Source organism: Ambystoma mexicanum, chromosome 4p, assembly GCF_040938575.1.
Source record: "Ambystoma mexicanum isolate Mex_15411 chromosome 4p, UKY_AmexF1_1, whole genome shotgun sequence".
In the NCBI taxonomy this organism is placed as follows: Eukaryota; Metazoa; Chordata; class Amphibia; order Caudata; family Ambystomatidae; genus Ambystoma; species Ambystoma mexicanum.
Genome location: NC_090927.1, coordinates 598105660 through 598125989, shown reverse-complemented (window position 1 = coordinate 598125989; position 20330 = coordinate 598105660). Strand labels below are relative to the sequence as shown.

The window sequence follows — 20330 nt, the reverse complement described above, 5'->3', positions numbered from 1 at the left end:
ATCTACATCAGAGTTGTGTCTTTCCTGTGAGTTCCTTTATATTTGATCGATTATGCCAGATTGATTTTGCTGCAAACACAAGCGGATCTACATCAGTGAGGCCTCTTACCTGCCCTTTCCCCCTGTTGGTTGTAACCAATGCCAAAGGAGGCAATGGCCCATGTTGCTTGCTTCTGTATGGGCCCAGCCATCTCCAGTAGAGTCTTCGTTCTAAATTCCCCTCCTAGCCGTCGGGCGGTGAACACCAAGCAATATTTTTTTAAAGAATGGAAAGCCAAACACATCACAATTCAGGTGCATCTGCAGCTTTTTCAAGCCCCTATTGGCCTGTGTATTATCCCATATGGATTTTCAAATCAAAGCATACAGACCACTGAATAATTTTCTAGACACTGCCAAGGATACCATTAAGAGGACATAGTTGACCATAGGGGCCAACAATATCTTCATTGACTTGGTATTCCCCAAAAGCAATATCCCAATTGCTGCCAAACTCCATTCATATGTTTTTAAAAGCATGCCATTGATCAGCCTGGTTAGACCTGAGACCTCTACCTGCAGACAAATGCCCATGTTCCCCATTCAACTACTTCAGCAACCATACAAAGGTCATATTGTGCAACTCAATCTGTGGGACAGTGTCAAGAGTTGAAGAAAGTCAGATTTCTTCCAATTGATCTTATAGCTGGACATTTTTCCACAGCCTCCAATTATCTCCTTTAAATAAGATGAAATGTTTGTCACCGCCAAGAGTAGATCATTAGTGTAGAGCCAATGGTTCTGCATTGCACCTTCAAAAGTCCCTTTCCCACTTTAATGCCGTGCCATAGGCAAGTGGTTCCATCACCAGCATGACAACAATGGTGACAGCAGCCACCCCGAATGCACCTCTCTTCATTTTAAAGGGCAGGATATTAGGGTATTTGTTATCACAGATGAAGACTGGTGCATGCACAAAATCCCTGCATTCCCAATCCCATCTCACAAAGACCTTGTGGTCCAGCACCGTGAGCAGGCACCCCCACCTAAGTTTACTGAAGAACTTTTCAGAATCCAGTGGCACCACCACAGCAGGCTCTTGCCAAGGTCTGCCCTTAATCTTCAGTAGCTTCCATACTATGCCCATCCATTACTATTTTTGAGGAAACTGCACTTGTTAGTATTTGCACAACTCTCTCCTATCTCCCCCTTAAGATATTTTCTAATATAGTATGGTCTGCAATCCACAGAATTATTGGTCTATAGTTCCCACATTTGTTAAAAGATTAGTATCTCTTCAAAAAGAGGCAGATGATTGCATGGCACCATGTTCCAGGAATCATCTCACTACAGACTGAGTCCACCCACATATTTATTTACTGGTATTTATTTCATTTATCATTTGTATTGCGCGCCTAACCATTGGGCATCTAGGCGCTTTTAGCATCTGAGTTATTTACAGCCAGTTAGCAGGAAGAGTGATGCTAATGAGGACAGCTGAGAATGTTAAAGTCAGATAGCAGGAGGAGAGCTATTCTTGGAATAGGAAGGTTTTCAGTTTCTTGCAGAACACAGTATAGAGGGGCTCCAATCGCAAGCCGGGTAGAAGGGCTTTCCACAGAGTGGCAGCAGAAACAGGGAAGCTGGAGCCTCTGGATTTAGTCTGCTTAAATCTGGGGATAAAGAGGCGGTTGGCATAGGCTGACCGAGTTGGCCTGGTCGTAGATAGCATCTACATGTACCAATTCTACCTCTGAATAGCCAAGACCCTCATAAAATGTTGCCCATCCGGTCCTTTGGAATTTTTCACATTCAAACTTTCAATGGCTGTCAGAACCCTTTGCACTGAAAATTGGCTCCTCCACAATATCGTCTCATCCAAGGCAGGGCAATACCAATTCTCCCAAAAACTCACAGGAGCCAGAGGTATTAGTATGACCTCTGATATACATTTAAAAAATAAAAAAAACATAGTAAAAATGTGGAAATTCCTCATTAGTTCCGATAGGTTTAGATGTTAGGGTACCATATGCCTCACTCTTTGGGCTAGAAACCTTTGAATCCTTTTTCACTGTTCAAAATAGTTTTATGGGGTTGGAAAAGGGCATAGTCCACTATATTGCTCTATATTTTGTTCAGGTTGCATTTCATGTGTTCCAGCTCCATCCTAATGTATTCAGACCCCAACATACTGAATAATCATTCTGTAACACTTAACAACCCTTTCCAACATGTTCATCTCTTTTCATTTTTGCATTCCTATTTCAGCTTCTCAGGGTCATTAAAAAGCTGCTTAAATAACACTTGAATACCTCTGACACCTTTGAGTCATTGTTATGTTATGTTTATTATGTTTATGTGCAACTCCTGCTATAATAGGGGAACCATAGCACTGGGATACATGAAAGCTCTGTTGGTGTGGCAGATTTAATGAGGGTATGAAAACCTAGATGTTCTGTGATGGGAACAAATATGTAATTTTTCATTCAAAAAAAGAAAGATGGCTGCTAATGTTGCAATTTAGTTCTGGTATACTGTTGCACAGCTTTACTGCTTACATTGTGAAAGACCTGCCACCAATGTGTCTGTAACAATATCACAGAACTACGAAAAGATATTGATTTTCAGATATTAGAGCCCAATAAAGCATTATCCCTTAAGATAGCAAGCCTGATGAGTGATACTTAGAGTGATACTTAGAACCGTACATTAAAAATGTCTGGCCACTGGCAGTAAGTGAAGTTGGCAAAGGTTTGGTGAGATACGATTTCTCAATGCCCATTGGATCAGTCTTCCTGCAGAATTGTGAATGTGTTTTAATGTATTGAAGGCGTAGCAATATTCCCAAAAGAGGGGGACAGGAATAATTCAAAGTGGAAGCAGGTGTTTGCAGTTTGGCACAAGGCAACCTTGTGCATGTAAAGTTTCATGGCACAAACCAGAGGGCGGTAGACATCTGGGAGAATGTGCCAGAGGGGGAGCATCAGTGCCTTAAGTGGCACTACAAATCGAGCCGGGGCTCATCGAGGGGGCGTGGCCTAACAGCGGGGGTCTTGATGGCCCGTTAGGCCACGCCCCCTTGACGAGCCCCGGCTCAATGGGCTACTGCCACCCCTGCCAGGCAGCCTTTTGTAGAGATTAGCACCCTCTCCCCTATGGGGGAGAGGGTGCTGATCTCTGCATTTATTTTGTGTAGGCTTGCCTGGCAGGGGACAGCGCCTGCCTATTCAGCCTTAATGGTGGTGCTGCCCCTCGCCAGCTGGGGAGGGGCAGCACCACCATTAAGGCTGAAAGGGTGAGGCCACTGGAATCAGAGGCCTTTTTCCTAAATACTGAAACTCCCGCAAATCCGCGGGAGCTCCAGTATTTAGAAAGCAAGGCCTCTGCTTCCAGCGGCCTCACGTTTCTCCATAATGGTGGCGCCGGCCGACGGGAATCTCTTGATTAAAGGGATGCCTCGCAGGTGCGGCGCCACCATTATGGCTGAAAGGCATTTTTTTCTGTAGCCTGAAGCTCTCGCACACGAGCGAGAGCTTCAGGCTGTAGAAAAAAATGCCTTTTCGTGTAGTGGCCGGGGCTGTCAGGGGAGATTACTGGGCCCCGGCAGGGCCCCGCCTGAAAACGAAATTTCGGAGACTGCCGGGGCTCAGCCCCGGCAGGCCCCGGCCCACTTAAAGCCCTGGGGAGCATATGGCTAGTTTTGATTTTGGCTTTGTTGCAGCAGACAGCGGATCAAATTTCCTTGCTGCCTTACAAATTGCCAGGACAGTAGATGCCCCCTGCCTTGCACATGTCCTTCAGTTTGTAGACACACCCTTTAACAGCAATGTTCGATCCTGCGAAAAAAAATTGTTACTGTGGCCCAAAAGGTCAGCTCCCATTTCAGTCAGGCTAACCATGCCAAATGTGCATTGCACCAACTGCAAATGCACCACACATGACCACTGCACAACCTGAAGATCTCAGTGACCACGCTTTGGAAGGCTACTTTGCACCTGCTGGATACCATATGTGTGAAAACATTACAGATGACTTTTTCTTCATTTTTTATTTTTTATTTATGAATTAGCCAACCAAGTTAGTCTTACATAAACCTTTACAACAATAACACATTTCACACAATGACCTTATTTCATGCAACACTATTAAAAGACACTAGAAATATTTATTTTCAGTGCATATAAACTCATACAATTAAATGACAGGCCACTGCTATCACTGTTAAAAGTTTCACTTATCTTCCGGCTTGCCAGCCTCTGCTTCCAGTCTCTCATACTCTTTCTGTTTTCCAGCAAGTCTAGTATCATAAATGCGGCTGCAATCTTCAGCATCATCTTACAGCACTTTCTGGCCTGGATAATCTCAACCTTAACCTTCAGTATCATGATGCACTACACACAGAGGGCTGTGGAGAGTATGCAGTTGATATCATCGTTTTTGCCAAAATGGCTATTGGAATTCAAATGATCTTAATACTGTAAAGCTACCGAGGCAAGGACCGGAAAGGACCACTTTGCCACAGACGTCTGCTCCGTTGTTCCTGACTCCCCCTCGAGCATTTTTCATTTGGACCTGTTTGCTGCTTGCTTCAAGATTCATTACCTTGGCCACGCCCCTTTTTTGGCATGGTGCATAAATTCGGAACGTGCGTGCACCAGCACGCGCACATCGAGGCAAGGACCACTTTGCTTCAGACGTCTGCTTCGTTGTTCCTGACTCCCCCTCGAGCGTTTTTCATTTGGACCTGTTTGCTGCTTGCTTCAAGGTGAACTTTCATTGAGGACATACCCTGTTATATATATATATATATTTCTGAGGCTTGTGGCATCTGCTTAGATCACATGCTGTGCATAGGCCGACATCTAGTGGAAGCTGCGGAGTATTACAGTTTGTTTTTCGAAACTCGAAAATGGGCGTCGACACAGGCGTGCCAGTAATACTATCCCTAGTGTGACGTCCACTGTACCCAAGATCCCTCACGCGTCTAGGATCCTCAGATTGTTTTTTTCCGCCATACTGGTCGGAAGCATCTTGCGGAGTCCCCTGGCCTTAGCCATACTTTTGCTAATTATTGAAGTTTAAAATTATTTATTGACATCCTTCACCACCCCAACGTCGACCCTCGACACTCGACGACGGCTGGAGAAGACATCGACCGTCGGCTGCTGCACGACGGATCTGGGCCTCGGAAGGCCGCTGGCCTCGGGCCGGGCCTAGTAGGCCGCTGGCCTCGGCCCTGCAAGTAGGGAGAGTGGGGGGTGGTACATACTCTTCACTCTTGGTATATAGGTACACCTTATATATTTCCTACACTTACCAGCCCGCTGCCTCAAGGTGCGTATGGAGGGTACCCCTTTCCAATTCTGCCCCAAGTGCAACCGCAAATACCCTTGGGTCGACAGGCACGCCACGTGCAATCTCTGCTTGCCGAGGGACCACCCCGAAGCGAACTGCAGAGCGTGTAGTAGGTTTAAGCCTAAGAGACTTAAGGACCGTTCGACAAAGCGTTGGGCCCACCACGCCAGGCAGGCGGCCATGGCAGCGGAGGGCGCCTTCAGCGATGGCAGCGACGCCGTACTTTCGGACGGCGAGGGCATTACGGCGTCGAAAGACTGCCGAGCGCAGGTCCCCGACCTCGGAAGGTTGTCCGGCAGGGCGGCTATGGGGAAGACCCCCGGCGACGCAAGCGCTACACACCCTACACACACTAAGCACACTAAATCCAACCGAACCTCGACGACGTCGACTTCTCGGAAAGAGGCACAGATAGAACGGTCCGACTCGGTGTCCTCTGGGCGCTCTCGATCGAGATCGCCTCATGACGCAAGGCAATCATCCACTCTTGCCAAGAGTGCCTCGCTCCGTAGATTAACTGAAGTTCGATCGTCGGAAGACGAAGACGACTTCCACCCCCAGGCCGCGCTCCAGGAGACCGAGGCCGCAGTTAACACCAGCGAGGCCCCACGCTCGAAACACACAAATACCTCTCCCGACCCTCGACGCCAGGCGTCGAAAGTCTCTGGGGCCTCCAAGGGGCAGGGAAAACATTTTTCCACGCACAGGGAGGCGGGGAAACAGCGGAAAGCACAGCCTTCCACTCCTGTAAGACCATCCTTCCACCCTAAGCAGACAGACAAACACAAATCTACTGGGACATTGCCTACTAAAGTCATACCCTGTTCCAAAGAATGGTCCAGTGAAGACATAGACAGGGTCATGTCAAGGATGTCTTCCTTAGCTGATTTTTATGACAAAAACCCTGAACATTTCCTTTCGTATGACCCTCAAGGGGCCACACCCTCAGGCTCCTCTGATCCTATCCCCCTAAGTAAAAAGGCCCGGTTCCAAAGACCTGAACCCTTCGAGGTGCAGCCTTACTCTACTCCATACTCTACTCCACACCCCAGATACCAAGGACAGCCTTTCCCTGAAGGGGACCAAGAGTTTGAAATTATGGAGGAACAAACCGGGACTGAATACTATGCGTATGATGAGGACCTGGAGGAGGTAGAAGATGAGCAGGAAATTTACAGAGTAGATTCCCCGGTAGAGAGCGAAGCCCCAGTTACCGACTCGCCAGTTGATAACCAGCCCCTCCTTAATGAAGTTCTCGCTCGCGCAGCAGAACATTTTCACATCGACACCCACGGTGTAGAGGAGGAAAGGGACTTCGCAGAAGAGTTGGTGGGAGAGAGGAGGCCGGTCGCTCAGACCATCCCTATCCTTAAATCCATCCAACGTAGAATAGATCCATCCCTGGTGAATCCTAACCTCACCAGAGCCGTCAACCCCAGAGTCGAAAAACTTTTTCGGGCAGCCCAGTCTGACCCTCTTTATATAAGAGGACATCTTAAACCAGACTCCCTAGTGGTTACCAACACTCGGAAGAGGGCTGGGACACCCTTATCGTCGTCAGAAGCTCCTCCCGACAAGGAGAGCAAAAAACTGTACGGGTTTGGCAGGAAGGTAGCCTCAACGTCCGCCTACCAAGCAAGGATTGCAAACTCCACCACCCTGTTGGCAAGTTACAACTGCCATCAATGGGAAGAGGTCGCGGCGCTCATAGCCTCTGCTCCTGAACCGTTAAAGGGCCAGTTGGCTCGGATCTCGGCAGAAGGGAGAGCCGTGTCTGGTTGCATATTAAAAGCAACTTTCGACGCCGCGGACAACGCAGGAAGATTGATAGCAGAAGGTACTGTTATCAAGAGACATGCGTGGTTACGGCAGTCGGGGTTCAAAACAGAAACCCAGGCTTCATTAATAGACAAGCCGGTGGAACCCGATCTATTGTTTGGGAAAGCGGTCGAAGACGCACTTAAGAATGCCAATGACGAATACGAGACTCTCAAATCCCTTGGCCAGCTTACCAACAAACCCCCTAACCAGAGGGGGAACAGTAATTTTCGTCGCCCACGCGGCCAAAATTCACAAAGAGGCAACTATGCTCAAGGACAGGGTACACAATGGAACCACAACCAGCAGTCTACCCAAAGTTACGGCAGGGGTAACAAGAGAGGTCGTGGAAGAGGCAGAGGCAGCCCCAACAAGGAAGGTGGCACGCCTCCACCAAAGCAGTGACGCTCAGTTCAGGGTCCCTTCTCACGCAACCCCAGTAGGGGGACGCATTTCCAACTTCACCCAGGCTTGGGAAGGGATCACCTCAGACAGATGGGTGCTGTCAACAGTGTCCACAGGATATTGTATAGAATTACTGCAGCGTCCCCGGAACCACCCTCCACGACAAAGAATACACTCCTTAGAACATCAGAAGATCCTTCTCGAGGAGATCGCCATTCTGCTAGAAAAGGACGCGATAGAACTCGTCCCACGACACCAGGTAAACAAGGGTATCTATTCAACTTACTTCCTCGTGCCAAAGAAAGATTTGACAATGCGCCCAGTATTGGACTTACGGCCTGCCAACAAGTATGTCAAGCCCCAAAAATTCCGTATGACCACGCTACAAGAGGTAATCCCCCTCCTAAAAAAGGGGGATTACATGGCAACCTTGGATATGAAAGATGCTTATTTTCATATTTCCATGCTCCCAGCGCACAGAAAATACTTGCGCTTCAAGGTGGACAGTCGCCACTACCAATTCAAGGTACTGCCCTTCGGGATAGCTTCAGCACCAAGGGTATTCACCAAGGTACTTGCGGTGGCAGCTGCACACCTACGCAGGGAGGCAATCCCAGTGTACCCTTATCTGGACGACTGGCTCATAACGGGGGAAACCCCAGGAATTTGCAGGTCAAACATTCAGAGGACTATCGACCTCCTCCACGAATTGGGCTTCTCTATCAACGAGAAGAAGTCAAGTCTGGTGCCAAGCACCTCAAAACAGTTCCTAGGAGCAATCCTAGATACTCAGAAAGGGTTGACCTTCCCTTCGGAAGAGAGAATTCGGAATATACTACTGCAAATTCAACATTATCAGTCAGGTCAACAAATAACGGTACGCAAAGCAATGCGGTTACTGGGCATGATGGCGTCATGCATTTACCTGGTCCCCCACGCGCGTCTGTGCATGCGTCCCATGCAGGAATGGTTGGTGAAACAGTGGTCTCAGGCAAGTGGTCAGTGGGACGATCTAGTGGTCGTTTTGCCAACACTCGTACAGAGCTTACACTGGTGGACAAGAGAGAATCTCGCAAGGGGAAAACCCTTTTACGATCCCGAAGTACAGGCAGTGGTGACTACAGATGCATGCCTGACTGGGTGGGGAGCTCACCATCTCCACCACACAGCTCAGGGTCTCTGGTCTCACTCAGTAGCCAAGAACCACATCAACCTGCTAGAGCTTCTGGCAGTATTCCGAGCGCTTTGGGCGTTCGAGCCCCATCTGCTAAACTTGTCGGTGCAGATCCGGACGGACAGCACGACAGCCATGTTCTATCTGAACAAACAAGGAGGGACTCGTTCGCCAAATCTGTCCAAGCTTGCCCAGAAAATCTGGATATGGGCACTCAGACGGAACATCTTCCTGTCATCACAACATGTTCCAGGGGAGCTCAATTCCCTAGCGGATGCCCTAAGCAGAGACTCCCTCCCAGAAGAACACAAATGGGTCCTTCACAGAGATATCGTAGAAGATCTCTTCTCTCAGTGGGGTTTCCCCACTATAGACCTATTCGCCACAAGCGAAAACAAACAATGCCCAGGATTTGCATCCAGGTTCCCCCAGCCAGACTCCCAGGGGAACGCCCTGTGGATGAACTGGTCAGGGATGTTTGCGTACGCTTTTCCACCAACTCCTCTCATCAGGAAGGTGGTGTACAAGATGAACAAAGAATCGATGACGCTCATCCTAGTTGCTCCCATGTGGGCGAGACAACCATGGTTTCCACACCTACGCAGGATGGCGGTGTGCGAGCCCATCAAACTCCCAGCCTGGTACAACCTACTGTCCCAGCAACAAGGTCAAACAGTGCACCAGGAACCCAACTCAATGAACCTGGCAGCATGGCTCCTGAGGTCATAGAGTTTGGGCATCTCAATTTACCACAGAGGTGTATGGACATCCTAAAAGAATCCAGGAAACCAAACACAAGGCACTGTTACTTTGACAAGTGGAAGAGATTCGTTATTTGGTGCCAGAATAAACAAATCAACCCAGTTGATTGCACTCCTTCCAACGTTGTAACATACATGCTCCACCTGCTGGACGCAGGTTTGGTTTTTAACTCTCTGAAGGTACACCTGGCAGCCCTCTCGGCTTACACCACATCCCATAACAAAGTATCGTGGTGGAAAGTACCAGTAGTTAAAGCCTTCATGGAAGGAGTAAAGAGACTTCACCCTCCTATTTCGAACCCACCGCCAGGATGGGACCTCAATGTGGTGCTAGCTAAGCTCATGGGCCCCCCTTTCGAACCCATGCATAAAAGTAGTCTCAAACACCTGACTTATAAAACGGCCTTCTTAGTAGCCATTACCTCTATAAGAAGGGTCAGTGAAATTCAGGCTCTGTCAGTGCAGGATCCTTTCTTTACTATCCACAAAGACAAACTGGTTTTACGCACACACCCTAGGTTCTCACCTAAATTTATATCTAAGTTCCATGTAAACCAGTCCATCGAGCTTCCGGCTTTCTTCCAGAACCCGCAAAGCTCAGCTGAGGTGAAACTACACACCCTTGATGTGCGTAGGGCGGTCCTCTACTATGTAAATAAAACCAGACCGCTAAGGAAAACAGATCAACTGTTTGTCTCCGTAGCTACAGGCAGAGAGGGGGATCGCGTCTCTAAAGGCGCGATCTCGAAGTGGATCATCAACTGTATACAGCTGTGTTACTCTCTTTCTGAAAAAACTCTGCCTTTTACGCCAAGGGCCCACTCTACTAGAGGCATTGGGGCCACTCTGGCTTTCATTGCAAATGTTCCCCTCGACACCATTTGCAAAGCAGCTACTTGGAGCTCTATTCACACTTTTACTCAGCATTACTGCATTGACACTCATTCCAAGACAGATACACAAGTGGCACAAGCGGTTCTAAGACACCTGTTTGCTCATGACCCTTCTCACATCCCACCTCCTTCTTCTGGTACTGCTCGCTAATCTATGCACAGCATGTGATCTAAGCAGATGCCACAAGCCTCAGAAGGGATACATTACTCACCGTAATCGTATTTCTGATGCTTGTATCTGCTTAGATTCACATGCGACCCACCCTTCCTCCCCTCCGAGAGAAGGCGCATGATTGCTTGTAGTCTTACCTTTCTGTCTATCTGCTTGGATTATCTGTACTCACGCTACTCCTCATGCTTCCTCATGTCAGAAAAAATACAATCTGAGGATCCTAGACGCGTGAGGGATCTTGGGTACAGTGGACGTCACACTAGGGATAGTATTACTGGCACGCCTGTGTCGACGCCCATTTTCGAGTTTCGAAAAACAAACTGTAATACTCCGCAGCTTCCACTAAATGTCGGCCTATGCACAGCATGTGAATCTAAGCAGATACAAGCATCAGAAATACGATTACGGTGAGTAATGTATCCCATATATATATATATATATATATATATATATATATATATATATATATATATATATATATATATATATATATATTTAAGGAGAGACTTCAATAAAGTATACATTTACTTATTTTAGATTCATTACCTTGGCCATGCCCCTTTTTTTTGGCGTGGTGCATAAATTTGTAACGTGCGCGCACCGAGGATAGGACCGGAAAGGACTACTTTGCCACTTCGCCGTTGCGTCGTGGCTTTGTGGTGTTGTGCTCGTTTGCTATCCCGGCCTCTCTCCTCTGTTTTCCCTTCCTTTTGTGCTCCACGCAGAAGCTCTCTAACGCACATCTTCTGAGCTGTGTGGGGGACTCGTGGCTTGCAGTTTGTTTTGCCTGACAGTGCCATTACTCGTATGTAAGTGTGCTCAGTCTTACAAGGCTTGTTTTGTTTTATAACTGTTGTCATACACATTTTAATGTTGCAGCGTTTGTATTCCCTGTAGTCTGACATTCCTGCAGACTTACTTCCTTCCCAAAGAAGGGGTGGGGGTGGTCCTAAGGGTGGCAGCGTGACACAAGTGTCTCGTAAAGTTATCACCCTAACACCCGTGACTCGCTGCTCCTCACTCACTCCAACCCGTGACATTCGTAAATTCTTTCCAGATACTTTTCCGTTATTTCCTACAACAAATATACCTATGTGTAGTACTAACCAACCATCAACTGTGCCTCTGGGCAATTCTGCTCAGATAACACAGGTACCTGAAACAAATAATTCTGAAATAAATTCAGATAAAGTTCCCGTTGTTTCGGATGAAACAATGTTAGGGAATTCATGGCTACCTCCCCGCTTATCACCAGCAGATACGCCCGTGCCTGGCATAGTCGATGAAAGCCCAGACTCTAACTATGTTATTCCAGATATTTCACTGCATGCAGGCGACTATGACCTCTGCAACTACTCTGATGTATGCACTGCATCTACGCCGAGTGTACATTGCTCGACTTCACCAGGGTCTCCAGCCATTTCTTTTGTACATCCTAATCCTCGAAGACCTACGGTCCCTCAGCAAGAGCCACATGAGCCGACTCCTGCTCCTGCTCCCCCCACCTTGTTGGAAATTACTCTAGCAGCGGTGCACATGATAATCACTAGTCTCTTCAAATTGTATGAAACTTTAGAGACCAAGCTCACTAAACAAACAGAGCTTATCCAAGGAATCTCAGATTGGATTACAATTGAATTAGCTTCCAAACAGAAGAGTCACACTAACAATGTCGCACCTGATCCCAAAAACTTTCCTGCTGGCGGAAATTACTTTTTATTGGACAGGTAATAACAGGTAATAACATTTGCATTATCACAGGACACATTACCAAATGAATGTGTAGACAACGATTCGAAGAAAAATAATTCTTGGATTAGTATTGAGCAAACTTCTCCGGACAATTTAACAGACTGCGACCAGATACAGATTGTTGAAGAACACTTTGACATCTTTTCCAAGAACAAAAATAATCAGCATAAAAAACAAAAGTTATCCGTGAACTTGCGAAAGACAAGATTGGGAAGAAGGAAACCACCATCCTCGATAATGACACGTGTGAACAAGCCACAAATAATGCCAGTACAGCTTGCACCTGCTAAAGATGATCGGGAAGACATGTGTGATCGCATTTCAAAAACATCCACAAAAATCACATGCTAACGCATCCCCCGCTAAATGACTTATTAGATGCACTAAATGAAGGCGATCAGAGTGCAAATGAAGAGCTTCCTGCTCCTCCTTTAGTGTCGAAAGCAAATCCATCCCACAAATCTAAGGAAAAGAAGTCTGCTGATAATCTCTTGAGAAACAATAAAAACGCTGTGAGCTCAACCAATAATTTGCTCCTCGATCAGTGTAGGCTAGACATTAGAACTGAAGTTGCAGCCTACCTACAGAGTTTGACAACAAAGAAGAGCCATCTCTAACCCGATGATGACAGAGATGCCCAGAGCTTCCCTCATGCCATGTGTCAGGTCAAGAGGCAGTTTCTACCCTGTAACACCAAAACAAACTCAGACAGCTCTAGACATCCTGAAACGTGTAATGAACAACGCATACCTGACCAACTTGACCAACGAAGACAACCTCCTTTAAAAGTGAGTGAAGACCCCACGCACGATCAACTTGTTAGGAGGAGGGAGCTCCCACCTGATCAACGAGTAGCATCTCAACGTGAAGTACTTGATGCTTATATGAACCATCAACAGAAGTGTGGAACTGCCACATCGGACTTGCATCAGTATATCAACATCGGTGCCAATTCAATGTCAACTCAACAAGTTGAGAGTCAAGCTCTAGCTGATGAGATCAGTGAGTCAGACCCTAATATAACACTGACCCTATCAAACAAATCATGCCCGGAATACAACCACGTTTTGCCTGGTGAGAGACAGGTTGACTTCGCCATTATGCCCACTGAAGAAATGATTCAACATCATTCCAGACAAGTCTTTAGAGATGTGGCACAAGAGCAAGCACGAATTGAGACATCAATAAAATCATGCTTAGATGCCTATTTTCGAAAAATCGAGCCCAGAAACGATTCCGAAGTCTTCCATCAGAATAACACCATGAGACTGGGAAATGACAGCGCACCCCAAAAAAACCAACACTGCCAAGACGTGTGGCCTAACTTGATACCTCGTAAGGAGGGAAGTGAATATGCCACGAGTCTCAACAACCAGCACCCTCGAAATAAATCAAGAAACAACTCAATTAAAGCAAACAACAAAGAACCTAAGGCCATGGTGATTGAAAAGAGATACTCATTAATCATGAAATGTCGTGCAGCTCCATACCCTATGTTTGATCTGTGCAGGACAAGCGTTTTGAGCATCTTCAGAGACATTCACGAATTAGAAGACTTGTCCTCAGCAGATATTGATCAAATAGAATTTTTGAACGACGAAGATCTCTCAATCATTCGTTTATGGCTACCATCGAGAGTTGTGCTAAATGCCTTATGGAAAGCAAAGATGGAGATATTTAGGTTGGGTTTTATTATTGCTCAAGATCCGCATGCAAAAGGACAATTAGAACCAGAAGTAAATCAGCTCCCAAAACACGTGCTGCAAATCTATCAGAAATCTGTGCACGAAATTGCGATGAATCAGAGAGCATAACAATCAATTAATCCATCAGAGATCATTTCCTTTGCCTCGTGAAATACCCGTGGACATAACCACCTACAGATTGAGAAAGGCAATTGTTTGGCTGATTATGACATCATTGCCTTACAAGAAACGTGGCTGAGGAATACTCCTCTTTGGAATAATCATGTGATTCCCTTACTACCAGCTGTCAAGGCAGCTAAGGGCAGACCAACTTCTGGATTATTAGTAACAGTAAAACTAAGTAGTGGGTTCACCATCAAGCCCTGGGCTGCACCGAATGCTTTCCTTCAGCTGGTTAGAATTAATTTGCAACACTCGTTTTTTGCATTAATCAACATGTATAGCAACCCTGCTGGTATCACAGATGACTCATTCTATGATGCATTGTCCTCTCTACTAGATTTAACATTAGCCTCTATAGACATCTCCGCAATTATTATAGCAGGGGACATTAATCTCAACTGTATCTCAAACAAAAAAAGCACCATTCTGAGCAAGTAAGTAGGTGGATCCAGTTCATGGCTGATCGGAACCTCAGAGTGACCAACGGCTCTCTTCTAGGAGATGTATCACCGAGAAACACCTGGTATCGTGGAGATTCTGGAAATTTCATCGATTACATCTATATTGATGAGAATTTATTCAATATAGCCACTAAGTTTATGATCAAAGAACAAACCAACAGTGATCATCATTTGCTTACGCTAACTTGGCCTTGGTCTGTAAAGCAACATACTGATTTTCCAAGAAGGATGAAGCATAGTGTGTTGGTTAACAATGTGAAGACAAGATTTAGATGGACCGACAAGAACTTGTATACCCTTGAAAATTATATGGTTAAGCTAGACAAGAGTAACATCCCATACGTAAACATTATGAATAGATACAGGACGATTTTCTGGAAAAATGATCAGCACGCCTTCTCTCATAAACACCTTTCAATCAAGAAGTGAAAGATCGCAAAATAGAACTAAGAAGAGAAAGAAGAGCTATCAAGTTACTTCCACAAGAGCTCAAATTTCAACCCATGAAAAAAGCTAAAACCAAGTTCAGAAATTGGCCGCGTGCCAGAGTTGCAATCTTGTTTCAGATTGACAGCGAATGTATGTTGCAGTCCATCCCGAACAAAAGCACTGCTGAAACTTGGTCGCTACTCAACAATGCACAATATGATAAACAAAGTCACAGCCAGATAAATGGGGTAATGGAATGGCAATGGATACACCACTTTTCTGACCTCTATAACGATTCAAGCACCTCAGTCATGAACTATCATTTCCCTGAAGCGGCTAGATGGGACTTAATCTTTTTGCAAACTGACATAAAAGAGCTGATAAAAGGTGCTAGCGGATCAAGAGCGGTAGGACCAGATGGTTCAAACAATGTGATGTTCAAGACAAATCCAACAGCTTGAGCGACAATACTTGATCGAATTTTTAGAAACATCATTCATAACAGAAGTATACCAGATTCCTGGTGCACTTCCATTGTGGTACCCATATTCAAAAAGGGTGATCGATCTAAACCCAGCAATTATAAACCAATTGCATTACTCAATGCTCCAGGCAAGATTTTTGCCAGACTAGTGCTGCGAGACTTTAACTCTTGGACCAAATTACATCAGAGGCGAGACCCGAATCAAACAGGCTTCGTACCAGGCATGGGCACGGCCATCAACTTAACATGCATAAGTGCCATCAAGAGCCAAGCACGAGCTAGCAAACTACCAATTTACTTGGCTTTCGTTGACTTCAACGCCGCCTTCGACTTGGTCTCCAGATCACTGCTAATGGCCAAACTCTCAAAAGCAGACTGTCCGAATACACTCAAGGACATTATCTTTGCATTTCACTCCAACACCTCTTTACAGATCAGACTCAATGCAGAAGGTCTACTTTCCCCAGCAATCAAGACTGCGGAAGGGTTAATCAATTGAGTATAAACTTGGGTAAGACCAAAATTGTCATGTACGCTCCGAAAAGAACGACCCGTAACGTAATGGCATGGTCCATACAAAACGTCAGAATTGATGTTGTAAACCAATATGTTTATCTTGGAATCACCATTGACATGAGCCAATGCAATCAAAGTCATTTAGATCGACTGCAACAAAAATTACAAACAGCAATATCTCAAACAAAAAATATAATGAGAAAGTATGGAAAATTCTGAATTATGCCAGCATGGATCTATTAGACCCAAAAATGCACCCCAGTTTTGCTATATGGAATGGAAGCGTTAGAATTAGTTGATGATTATACCCTTGATAAACTGGAAGCATTATTCTGGAGACAGACTTTACATCTACCCCAAGGAATTCCAGTAGCATGGATCCATTATGAACTGGGTTTGATCTCACTAGCTGCTCAATACCACTGGCGATTATGTGTACTTTTTAGGAAATGTGTTATGTGTAATGACACTACTACTGTCTTGAAGACGATGTCATCTCACCTGTTATTGTCCAATAATGTATTCGCTAGGAAATGGCTGTGAGGCATTTATAATATGCTTGCAAATGCAAATGTGCCAATTGATCTTCTAGTTAAAAATCTGATGAAAGTCAAACTTCAAATCTTCACTACCGATTGGATTCATACTAGAGAGTTATTCTTGACTTATAAACATTTTGATGGCGATTGTATGAATGACAAAAAGTACAGAACTATGTCACCTTATCTAGTAAGAAGTCCATCTCCGAATGTTCGATCAGCAATTATGCGTCGAAGATTTAATCTATGGCCAACAAAGGAAGTACTAGCCGATAGATGCATAATTAAGAAAGTAGACAACATCTGTCGCTTCTGTAAATTGCCAGAGAAACAAGAAAGCGTTAAACATCTTATCATGGATTGCTCTCGGCTAATTTCATTGAGGAAAACACATTTTGCTAATTTATACTCCTTTCTAGCAGACATAAACCAAGAGTTAAGATGTAAAATTATCTTTTCTGCTCGTCTAGTGAGAATTAGAATTGCAACTGTACATTTCCTGAATGCGTTGAATTTATAATTTTGCACTGACTTATAATTTCGTTTTAAGCCTGTATCAATTGGTTATTTTTTTTACTATGAATGCTTGAAAGCTCTGATCTTATACTGTTGCATTGATTTTGTTTTGTTTGTTTCAATTTGTATTAACTTGATTATCTCTCCTTCTGAACTATGAGTCATTTCAAGTCTGTTTTCAGTGTGTTTTTTCTATTATGTAAAAAGGAAATGAATTTTCCATATGTAAAAATGAAATTTAATTGTCTTTTCCATTTTGTATAAAAAATAGTATTGTAAAAGTTAATTAACTATAAACAATAAAAAAGACATAAAATAGAGTAAAGTACATTGCATAGTTCATCACATGTTGAAAGCCTACGTCAAAACATTGTATAATACACAACTTCATCAATACATACTCTTTGAGCCAATTTCTTCTGTGGTAGGTGCCATCTGAATAAAATTACCACATTGACAAAATAACACATAATTAAAAACAACTACAATCAAAACCACATGAACTCATCCCCTCAAACTCATCTTTCTTTCATTGGGATTACATCAGCAGTGCACAAGAACTTCAAGAATGCAATGATCAGGATCACTTCCTGGCCACGGGTGACCCTATCCCAAAAATGGGAGGCCTGAAACCACCTAAAATTGTGAGCAAATTTGGCAAAATAGTGATATCTTAAAACTTGTAATGCTACGCATTCCAAGATTGGATGTTCAGGATTTTGCAGTGTACCAGTCACCTTAGAAAGAGTACAAACCTGAGAACCAGACGTATGCCACTTCTAATTGAAACAACACTGAAAGCAGAGCTCTAGAGGGGACATTTTTACACCATCTCAGTGTTAGCTGCTGTCTAATGTCTACTACATGCTTTGACTATTCAGGCATGTCACCAAGCAGGTAAGTCATCACAATGCATCGCTGAGTGAGGCTCTCCCTCTGGCATACTTGCTTAAGTCCTACCTGACCAGGCAGCAAATACAGATTTGAACCTGCTTTTAACCTTTCATGATGACCCGGGGATCATTGAATTTAACAGTAACGTTGAGTACCTGATGCATTACCCAATGGACCCATATTTCCAAATAAAAATAGGTGTTTTTCATACACCTGTCTCGCTGAGGAGGAATCAAAGCAAGCCTCACAAGGAGCAGAGACTGTGCAATTGTGTAAGGATGCTTTTCTGCAGCACCTGCAACTTCAAATGGCCATAAATGCAGGTAGCAGGAAGATAACCACCCAGCCCAGAGTTTGCCAACTACACTATGCGTGTTAATCTCAGAGAACACATTAATCCTGTGAAAAACCTTGCGGTGTAGGCACAACCTATGGTTAAGAAAAGCTGTAGGACACATTCCACAGTGACCTAAGCAACTTTAATACAGATGGGTCACCAGGAACAGACAGCAGATCATCAGGGACACGATTGCCTGATGTCTATCTCTTGCACCCTTGAGCCATCAGAAGGAATTCTAAACTGACATAGTATTGATACAACAAGTAGACTGCCTCGACATTGGCACGTGTGCATCTTGGTGTTGAATCGCTAAGCTTATCCCCCACAAGTGTGCTGTCCAAGAGAGATTTTAGAGCAACTACGTCTATTTATTTGATGATGATTTGTTACCAGGGACTTGTCAGACATTGAAACATGAAGCAGTTTCGGAATGTCGTGTGATTGGTTGGGAAACTGATAGCTGTGCTACTTTTGACTTTGGATGAGAGGTCCTGACTAGTTGCTGTCTCATAAATGCAGTTGCATTGACTATGGGGATAATAATGCTTACACATGCTTATCATAAACCTTTGAAACCTGTTCATGTACTTCTTAAGGGTGCAGCCAGACCTTATGGTTTGCTGTTTTTCCATAGTTCTGAGTCACCTACTAAGGTTCTCAGGATTTGTAGACAGGGCACAGCCACTCATTAATGTCCACAGGTTTTGAACAGGGCACAGCAACCCCTAAAAATTCTCAGTTGTGTACAGGATGCAGCCATCCCCTAAAGTTCTTGTTACATGGCATGGCCACCTACTACGTTTCTCAGGTTCTAACACATATTTTGGCCACAACATATGTTTCTTGGGTTTTCTCACAGGGCAGAGCCCCCCACTAATGTGATGAGGCTCTTTCACAGGGAGCATCCACCCCCACTGGGCACAGCCACGCAAAAAGGTACTTGGGCTTTTTCAAAGGGTTCAAGAACCCACTAAGGTTTTCAAGCTATTCCACAGAGCATTTCACAAAGTTCTCCAGCGGTCCCACAGATTGCTACAAATCTCTGAGGTGGGTTAGTTCCCTTGTGATGCCAATCCCTCCTCTGTTTTGGAATTTGCATTTCTCCATTCACAATGCACAACAAGAGAGAAGGGTGATGGAGCTCATATGTCATCTCAGGTTGCCTGCCACCACTAAGTTGTCCAGCTCCACAAAACTAAACAACTTCCTACAAGAAAAGTAGTAGATCCCTGCAAGCTGCATTTTTTTTGTCCAGGGGGTCCTGCCCAAAGATGCATGTTCTTGGTCGTGCACCACCACCAACTGCATGTTGGGTAGTGCTGGAAAAAGGGTCCTCTGCTGGCCAGAGTTGTCAGTGCCACTGACACTGACACTGATTGGGTAAACTGAATGGGTGTCGGTATGTCAATGTCCAATGTCACAGCTGTGCTGAATTCCAGGTTTCTGGGACTTGCTAGAACCCTCCTACTCACTGTCATATCCTGGCACAGACTGGTGTAACATTGTCTACCCAGTGCTGATGAGGTTCACATCACGAGGTGCAGTGAATAGGTGACATGCAAAGAGGTGAGATATGCCATGCTCTGGGCAGCTCACGCTCAGAGCGCAATAAAGACAGTTCACACAGATTATAGGATTTGCATATTGTGTTCCAGCTGATTATATAGTTTACTCAAATACACTACTCTGACTACCGCTGGAGGTGGTGGTGAAGGCATGCACACTAACCTATGCGGACAGGTGAACCTGTTACACTCTCCTGTATCACCGGTGCACTAGGTTCCACATTGCTCTCATCCTTAGGGAGCAGTTCCTTCCTTTTTAACCCACTAGACACACCTTCCACAGCCTTTCATCACACAGAAGACCCCAGCCCCACCACTCCCCCCTGAAGATCTTCTGCACTTGTGGCAGGTCAAGATAGCTCCACACCATATACAGTTTTGGCTCCATAGCAGGTTCAAAGATCAGTGA

General features: G+C 45.1%; 1 protein-coding gene across 4 annotated transcripts in view; it reads left to right on the top strand.

Annotated features, from left to right (window-relative positions):
* HMGCLL1 (3-hydroxy-3-methylglutaryl-CoA lyase like 1) overlaps positions 1 to 20330 on the top strand; it is a 696896-nt gene that overhangs the window by 235098 nt on the left and 441468 nt on the right. The window lies entirely within an intron of this gene.